Source organism: Lampris incognitus, chromosome 13, assembly GCF_029633865.1.
Source record: "Lampris incognitus isolate fLamInc1 chromosome 13, fLamInc1.hap2, whole genome shotgun sequence".
NCBI classification, from domain to species: Eukaryota; Metazoa; Chordata; class Actinopteri; order Lampriformes; family Lampridae; genus Lampris; species Lampris incognitus.
In genome coordinates, this window is record NC_079223.1 from 7546449 (window position 1) to 7556444 (window position 9996).

The window sequence follows — 9996 nt, forward strand, 5'->3', positions numbered from 1 at the left end:
GTTACTGAATACATATTCTGTTTTGTTACATATATCTGAAAGTTACTGCATAAGAATTCTGTTTTGTTACATATATCTGAAAGTTACTGAATACATATTCTGTTTTGTTACATATATCTGAAAGTTACTTCATAAGAATTCTGTTTTGTTAACTATATCTAAGTTACAACTGAAAGCTCTTATTTTTGCCCCAAAGAGTGAATAAATGCTATAATGCAATTTAAAATGCAGTTTCTACTGTTTCTATCAAATTGCAACCCCCCCTCCCCCAAGATCAGGTGGAGGGGTCCTCAGGATAGATCAAAAATACGCAGGGGGTCCAGCACCCCACAAAGGTTGAGAACCACTGCATTACTGGATAGTGTTTTGAGGAAAATAAAACGTTTGCCTTCAAGTCTTTGTCCCTCAACCAAAATGTTCAAAATTCAAATTTTAGTCTGAGACTCGAAACCCAGGAGGGCTTTGAATAATGTGCAAAGATTTTACTCAAAAAGAAAGAAAAAAAAACATTTGCAAAAGATCCAAATCTGTAGGAAGCCCTCACACCATATTGAAGTAAGCCAGCTCCCACGAAGCTCCAACCAAGCACGTGTCCCATTTTCATACCATTTATTATTCTTTAGCTCTGGATCAGAATGAATAAGTGATCAAAGAACAGCTGGTTCCTAAAGTTGGAATCCAAAGCAAAAGAAAAAAATAAAATAAAATCCCAGCCCAGCTCATATATTGGAAAGGTGCTTTCTGACACCTGTTGACCAAAATGGAGAACTACAACTGCATGAGACGAGGACTTGATGAGCGAATGTTTCAAAGCGCCTCGTCAAACGTGGCCGTAGAAGAGATGTTAAGATAGGACAGTGAATGTGACGCCAGCCCGGGCCCGCCATGAAGGGGTTAATGTTCTGAGCGCATTAATGCTGAGATACCCAAGGACCCCGTGCATTCCTGCCTCGATAAGGTGTCAGGAGCACTGGCCCGTCCACAAGTGTGTGCGTGTGAATGCGTAAGTTAGTGAGAGACAGACAGGGAGAGAGGGGAGACAGAGAGAGAGAGAGAGAGAGAGAGAGAGAGAGAGAGAGAGAGAGAGAGAGAGAGAGAGAGAGAGAGAGAGAGAGAGAGAGAGAGAGATGGAGACAGACAGAGAGAGAGAGCTACAGAGATGGAGACAGAGAGAGAGATAGAGAGAGAGATAGAGAGATGGAGAGAGAGAGAGATGGAGACAGAGAGAGAGAGAGAGAGAGAGAGACAGAGAGAGATGGAGACAGAGAGAGAGAGAGAGCGATGGGACAGCCTCAAGGTTATAAGCCATTAAAAAGGAGTCTGCATAAACTCAGCCTAATAAGTCAAAATAACGACTCCCGTGTTTGTTGGTAGCTTGTTTAGCCATGCTTTCATTAAGATGCTCGCCTCGTGGTGCCCCTGCTGCAAGACCTCTGTTTTTTTTTGGGGGGGGGTGGGGGGGGTTGTAGGAGAATAATTAGAGAGCATATGGAAATTATCATAACATGCTCTCATATCTGTCTAACACCCTGGACATTCCTAAACATCACGACCAGCCCTGCTGTGTTTTCTCCACACACATCGTTATTCTTATTGGTGTAAGTACTGTGCTCCTGTCTGCACGTGTGCAGCCGTGCATGCGCGTGTGTTGATGAGTGTTTGCATGCGTGTGTGCGTGTGTGTGTGTGTGCGTGTGTGCGTGTGTATGTGTGTGTGTGTGTGTGTGTGAGAACTCGGGGTGCTCTGCTGTGTCATACTGTATTGGCTCCCTGCGCTGCTTTGCTGCGTCGCTTCCTTGCTCATAATTCCAGGCTTAACTGTTGTCCTTGAGTTTAGAAACCTGCTCGATTGCAACAAGGTTGGAAGGCAAAGTGGCAAATGTTGTATCTCCGTCTCTGCCACACACACACACACACACACACACACACACACGCACACACACACACACACACACACACACACACACACACACACACACACACACACACACACACACACACACACACACACACACGTCTTGATGCATGCTCAATAATCCAGGGAAGAAAATCACAGAAAGTCGAATCTGCTCATCTGGATACAAGATTCAAGACGTGTCATTATACAAGTCCAAGAGAGTCAAATTCTTGTGTTTCGGCTCCTCAACACTGCAGCAACAATAGTAACAAAATAACAACAAAACAGAACACAAAAGCAGGGATGATAACAAATAGTGTGGTGTGTGTGTGTGTGTGTGTGATGATCCGCTGAAGACCATGGGTCAGTACCAACAATCCGGCACCAGGCTTAGTGTCTTTAATGTTCTTTGTTCCGCAGCCTGGTTGCTTGGTGGAAAAAGCTGTTCTGGAGCCTACTGGGCCGGGCTTTGAGGCTGCGGTACCGCTTGCCTGACGGTACCAGCTGGGACAGTCCGTAGTTGGGGGGCTGGGGTCTTTGATAACCCTACGGGCTTTGCTGACACAGCGTCCGTTGTCTTTGTCCTGCATGGAGGGAAGCTCGATCCGCCGATGTCCTGGGCCATCCGCACAACCCTCTGCAGGGTTCTGCGGTTGTGGGCAGTACAGTCCCCATGCCAGGCGGGGATGCATCCAGATGCAGATCCAGATGCAGATCCAGATGCATACAATGTTTAAACGTTGTATCCAGATGAGCAGATGAACAAAAAAAAGAAAGAAAGAAAAACATTTGTTACTCTTTCAACACACAGAAAGTGCCTGTGCGGGTGTAATTTGTGGTTCTATGGATTCCTACCTCACAATTAGGACCCGGATGTAGGACTGCTTGTCACTGCAGTACTCAGCACTGCTGCATCTGGTGTGCACCGAAACACTGTGGGGCTAAACAGCTTGATCGCAAGCGACCAAATTCAAAAATTGGGTTCAGTGAAGGTGATAATGTGTTGACGCTGACTCGAAGGACAACGTACAGGGGTTTTACAGTCACGAGCTGGACAACCACCGAGGGACCGCCTGGTAAGGGATAAAACAAGAGACTCTCAGATCCAGATTATGTTTTCAACGCAGCCAGTCACCATAGATGACACACTGGCATGTGTTGTGCCCCACTCGTAAAAATGTCTCTATATGGAGGCACAACATGTGAAGAGCAGTGGGCACCATGGCGGCTACCGCCACTTCCAGGTTCGCTTGCTGTGCCGTGCTGCATGTGCTTTGTCCATTGATGGCGGCGTGAACTCACGTTTGCAGCCGCCTCACCCAGTACCGTCAATGCAGTGTCTTTGTCTGCATCTGCGTCTGGGTTTGTGTCTTCGGCTGGGGCAGTTTGGTCAGCCATGTCCTGTGGGCCCAGGGACCATGGCCCTGCCCGGAGCTGTAACTGAAGAGGAAACACAGAGGGCGGTCTGACAGGACGCGGAAGTGGGGCAGGCTAAGCTAACTGCTAGCCCATGCAGACCGGCAGCTCCGATAAGACCGAGGGCGGTCTGGCGGCGGCCTCGCCTAGCCTTGACTGTGGTGTTTTTGGTGTCGTCGTGGGGAGTGCGGGGAGGTGTGTCAAGGGTGTCTGGCTGAAAGAGCTGGCGTTGGATCGGCTGGGGGGAGCACGGTCTGCTGCGTCCTGTGGGCCCAAGGACCACAGCCCCTGCCTGGAGCTGCGCCCAAAGAGGAAGCACTGAGAGCGGTTTGACAGGACGCGGAAGCGGGGCAGGCTAAGCTAACTGTTAGCCCATGCAGACCAGCAGTTCCGACAGTCATCCTGGTGTAGCGGGCATAATAAGCCACGCCTCGTATGGGTAGTAATAGTACTTATTTACCTTGAAAGATTAGGTTAATGAAGGGATCTGGGTCCCCATTCCCAATGCAATTAGTCTCAGTACCTGAGACTAATTGCTCTGCGAGAGCAAACTCTCTCTCCTGATACTCCTGGACCTGTCAGCTGCGTTCGACACAGTGAACCACCAGATCCTCCTCTCTACCCTCGAAGGGCTGGGTGTCACAGGCTCTGCACTCTCAATGTTTGCAACCTACCTGATGGGTCGCTCCTACCAGGTGACATGGACGGGATCTGTGTCGGAGCCTCGCAGACTGACTACAGGCGTTTCACAGGGTTCGGTTCTGGGTCCTCTCCTTTTCTCCCTGTAAACGACATCCCTGGGTTCTGTTATTCGCTCGCATGACTTCTCTTACCATTGTTATGCCGATGACACCCAGCTGATCTTGTCCTTTCCTCCCTCTGACACATAAGTAGAGACATGCATTGCTGCGTGCTTGACTGACATCTTGGAGTGGATGGCGACACACCACCTGAAGCTCAATGTGGACAAGACAGAGCTGATGTTCCTCCCGGGGAAAGGTTGCCCGCACCGAGACCTGGCCATCACCATTGACAACACCGTGGTGACACTAACTCGGACTGTGAGGAATCTGGGTGTGATCCTGGATGACAAACTGTCGTTTGCTGCAAACGTTGCATTGGTTGCTCCCTCCTGCAGATTTCTCCTCTACAACATCAGGAGGATTCGCCCATTCCTCACCGACGAGACCGCACAGGTGCTCATCCAGGCTCTGGTCATCTCCCGGCTGGACTACAGCAACTCCCTCCTTGCTGGTGCCCAGGCGTCGGCCATCAGACCTCTGGAGCTTGTTCAGAAAGCTGCAGCTTGTCTGGTGTTCAACCGCCCTAAGTTCTCCCACACAACTCCCCTTCTCATGTCCCTACACTGGCTCCCAGTAGCTGCTCGCATCCAGTTTAAGACTCTGGTGCTAGCCTACAGGGCAGTGAAAGGAACAGCTCCTTCATATCTCCAGGCCACGGTCAAGTCCTACACCCCCGCCCGACCACTTCGCTCTGCTGCCTCAGGACGCCTGGTTGCCCCGTCGCTCAGAGGCCCCATGCTGCCGATCGACCCGGTCACGGCTCTTTTCTGTCCTGGCCCCACAGTGGTGGAATCAACTCCCCACTGATGTCAGGACAGCGGAGTCGCTGCCCATCTTTTGGTGCAGGTTGAAAATTCACCTCTTTAAGAACTACTACCCTGTTACTTGTTCTTAGCACTTATTGTATTCACTCATTACAACAACAACACAACAATCTCTTTCTTGCACTTTTACTTTAGCACTGGTTTTGTTCTTAGATGCTTGTTTAGATGCACTTATGACCTCTGATGACTAGTAGTTCTCCTGATTTCCTACGTTAAATGCACTTATTATAAGTCGCTTTGGATAAAAGCGTCAGCTAAATGACTGTAATGTAATGTAATGTAATGTAATGTAACTACGTGGGTAAGTATGTCGATGCCTATCCTGCTGAACAGAGTGGTTAGTGCGTTACACCCTATAAGATATCGTGGGGTGGGCTTCACGCTAAGTTATCTGACACGGCGGTCCCTGACGTGTAGAGTGCATGCTGTGCTATGGGTCCAACTCAGCATAACCCTCCCCCCCATGAACCAACAGGACAGTTGAGACGCCCCTACTCCAAGGTAAGTACACAACTCCAAAATACTTATAAACCCTCAGGTAAGTATTGTAATAAGCCCTAAACTCCAAACACAGTAAAGACGAATTAACAAGCAACAACAGTTCAGTATTAACTGAATGTAATACTATAGGATGACAATAGCAAAAAAATAAAATGCAAAAAAAAACAACAACATAGAGTTTGACTTTCTTTGTATACACAGTATCTCTTGGTACACACAATGTCAACACAACCTCAAATGAGAAACTCACGCTAAGTGTTGAGCATCAAAACCAATGAATGTTCAAACATAAACAGTTCAGTTGGTTTTTTAACAGTCTAGTAACGAGTAATAACGGAACTGACACAAATACCAGTCTGATGGATCCTGGGCACGAGATGAGCCGCTGGAGAGACGCCTGTACGGCAGGGCAAACCACGTGACGTGCGTGTAGTCTACGTGACTCACTGTAGACGTTAGATGGCGCCAACGGCAATGCAATGCGTCCAACGTTCACACTGCTCTTGAAACAACTTTCACTCAGGCAGCAAATCTCCCGCCACAAAACCAAAAAACCACGACTGTCCTCCGAGTCCTCTTCTCGGCATCCAACAGTTCACCCGAACGCACTGAGAACTAACGAGCCACTAGGACCAGTGAGCTAGCTAGCTTCACTGACACATAGACTAACGTTAGCACTATAGGCTAATCCAGTACGGTACTAAGCTAGTGCTGGAGAGTCCAATCACACTAACGTGTACTGATGTCTGCCTAGAATCCTCTTCGTGCCTCATGCACACTACAACAAAGGCAAATGTTCCTCTGAAACTCACGGCACCGACGAAGCACCGACGTCCCCGTCCTCAGCCCAGGACCATGTCAAACACTCCACTGCTAGTCGAGGGGATTCATGCTAGCTGGTGGCCACTCGCAGCCTCCAAGCAGGGCACCTTCTCCGACGCACCCCGGGAAACACGAATCCGTCCCAGAGGATTCTGGGAGACGGTAACACGTTCACTCCACGTTCACTCACTCCTGTTGGGTTGTGTTGTCCTGTGTTACTCTGCGCTGTGCCTCATTGTGCAGCGTTGCACTGCATTGTGTGTTGCATTGTGTGTTGCACTGTGTGTTGCGTTTTTCTGTGTTGTGTCTTGCTGCGTTAACGCACACACCTTCCGGTGCAGCGGCTTCACATCCATCCTTGTCCCCGCGTGTGTGTGTGTGCGTGCGTGTGTGTGTATGTGTGTTTATCAGCAGGACACCGGCAGGTCAACAGCGACCCACCAAGAGGTGAGAAAATCTCCCAGAAGAGGAACGTGTAATGAGACTGCACACATGGTATGAATGTGACATAACAGTGTACTACACAAAGGACACACTCTGTCAGGAAGACACATCAGAGGTCGTAATTGGGGTGGACGGTCTCACTTTACTGGTCGCCAGTGCTGGATTTGTGCTGGCCGGGGTGGAAATGATCAATCTTGGTTTTGTTTTCTCTTGCTTTGTTATTTCTATCCATCCATCCATCCATTATCCTACACAGGGTCGCTGGGATGCTGGGGCCTATCCCAGCAGTCATTGGGCGGCAGGCGGGGAGCCACCCAGGACAGGCCGCCATCACAGGGCCCACACACACACACACACACACACACACACATAGATTCACACCTAGGGACAATTTAATACAGGATGTTGTGTTGCTGTAAAGCCCCTTGAGGCAAGTTTGTAATTTGTGATATTGGGCTACACAAATAAAACTGACTTGACTTGACTTGGTACGGCCGAGTCACCTGACCTACATGTCTTTGGACTGTGGGAGGAAACCCACGCAGACAGGGGGAGAACATGCAAACTCCACACAGAAGACGACCCGGGACGACCCCCAAGGTTGGACCATCCCGGGGCTCGAACCCAGGACCTTCTTGCTGTGAGGCGACTGCGGCGACCACTGCACCACCGTGCCACTACACATCATACTACTACGTGATTACACTGCTATGTAGACAAATTCCCACACCTCACATTTGCACTGGTAACTATTACACAAAAACTGTAATACCACTATTACAACAACGATGATTACTACTACTACTACTACTACTAATAATAATAATAATAATAATAATAATTATGATGATAATAACGAGCTAAATAAAGTTACAAAATGCTTCAACCACTGAACCACAGAAAAACTGCTTTCCCTCGACCATCCAGTAGTAATCTGGTACTCTGTAATCTGGTACTCTGTAGTCTGGTACTCTGTAGTCTGGTACTCTGTAATCTGGTACTCTGTAGTCTGGTACTCTGTAGTCTGGTACTCTGTAATCTGGTACTCTGTAATCTGCCACTCTGTAGTCTGGTACTCTGTAATCTGGTACTCTGTAGTCTGGTACTCTGTAATCTGGTACTCTGTAGTCTGGTACTCTGTAATCTGACACTCTGTAGTCTGGTACTCTGTAATCTGGTACTCTGTAATCTGGTACTCTGTAGTCTGGTACTCTGTAATCTGGTACTCTGTAATCTGGTACTCTGTAATATGGTGGTTTAATGCCGTTGAACACAAAACTCTTGAAGAAACTGTGCAACATCTCAAGCCGTCAGCCTGCTGCCTGGATGCTTTTCTTACGAAAAGTTTGAACAGATTTACTGAAAATAGTAACTAGCTCTCTCTCTCCCATCAGGCCACCCCCCCCCCATCCCCCCTCCCCCCAGGCTGTGAAAACTGCAGCTATCGCGCCCCTGCTGAAACAGAGTGGCTCAGATGTGTCTGTAATCAGCCGCTACAGGCCCAGGGCATGTCAAATCCATCTGACACTGGTGCGATCATCTTCCCGTGCTGCACCTCTTATTTCACGTCCTCTACGTAAAGCCCTCTGCATGGACTGCCCGTCATGTCTGAAACGTGCCAAGGAAAGAAACTTTCCTTGCAGACATTTTTCTTCTTCTTTTTTTTTTAACGTTGGTTGTCAATGCTTTGGGATCTCAGTTGGTGCTCCGCTGCACCGTGGATCTTCTCCTGGACCACCACCTTGCCGTGGTGGAGAAGCTTGCATGTACCAATGGTCCCAAGAGCTATGCTGTCCGGAGCTTGGCTCCTGGTAGGGTCACCCAAGGTGGATAGGTCAAGGGGGAGGCTCCAGATGAAGCGAGATCTAAAGACCTCAGCGGTGGAACTGGGGAAAGATGTCTCCAGGTCACAACGGCAGTGAAGGTGGATGGAGGCTGCAACAGAGGGTGGTCCCCGATCGTCTTGGTTCTCCATGGCATTGGACTCTGCCCCCCGCCCCCCCTGCCAAGGGCCGTGGTGGCTGAAGGTGCATCATCCTCTCCACGTAAAAAGCTGCCGCGCTCAGGCGTCCTCCCATTTTGCGACTCCAAGATCGGCCTCTACACCCACCTGAGGACCCAGAGGGACCCAGAGGGAGGACGGTCATACTCAACCCGAGTGACCGCCGATGATGGATCTAGCTCCTCATCCTGATGGTCGCACTGGTCCATGGTGCTGGACGGCGTTTCCTCTGGGGGCCAGAGGGTGGAGGTGGAGGTGGAGGTGGAAGGTTACTGAGATGGAGGTGGGAGGTGGAGAGTTACCGAGCTCTCTGTGGATACCGGGGGAAGTTGGTCAGAAAAAGTGGGAACAGGAGGCTGGGGTCGGAGACGTTTCCGCCGAGGCCGGTGGAGACAAAGACCTCTTCTCCAACCTGACCCCCAGCCTGTTGTGCTGCGGTGGCGAGAGGTCGCTGGTGGATGAAGACGAGGCGCCGTGAAATAAGACTTTCTGCAGCTGATGGATTTCATGGGCCTAGTACAGCCAGGTTTTTGTTGTTGCCGGTCTTGTTGCTTGGGGTTGGCACAAATTTTTCTTTTTGTCCCCCGTCTTTACTACGTACGATCTCTCTCATCCTTCTCTTTCCTATGTTAACAGGTTCATAAAAAGCAGCACAGCTGAGGGGAGGGGGGGGGTTCTTGGAGGGCAAAACCAGTAGGAACTGGCCTGCGGCTCTCCTCCATCTTTCACGGCCCCGGTTTACTACAGTTAAACAGAACGGTGACTTGTAATTCTTACAGCTGATGGTAAACTGAGTCAAGGTCACATCCTGCTCTTGCTCTCTCGCACAGGTCTGTTCCTTCCAGGGGTCTTAAAACACCCTAGAAGGTACATAATTGCACAGTAATGACACCATTCAATACGAGTGTGTGGTAATTAGATTAACCAAGGGGTGTGTCGTCATAGACAGTTGGTTCAAAATTGGTTCAGTCTGAAATGGGCAGATAAGTTGTCATTTCCCCGGTGTGTTGAAGGCTTCAGTTGACAACTCATCATCATCGGCGGTCACTCGAAGCGAGTATGACTGTCCTCTGGAGGACACGTGGGGGTGACGTCCTTTAATGTGGGGAGACTGGTGCACGGGTCTGGGTCAGGATCCAGTGGCATGGAGTCCAAGATGAATGGAGGCCCATTTCTGCTGCAGCCTTCATCCGCCTTCCCAGCCGTTGTGACGCTTCCCTAAAGTCAGCCATCATCCTCCGCCTGCTCCACCGCGGAGGTGTTGGTTGGATTGCTCTTCATCAGGGAC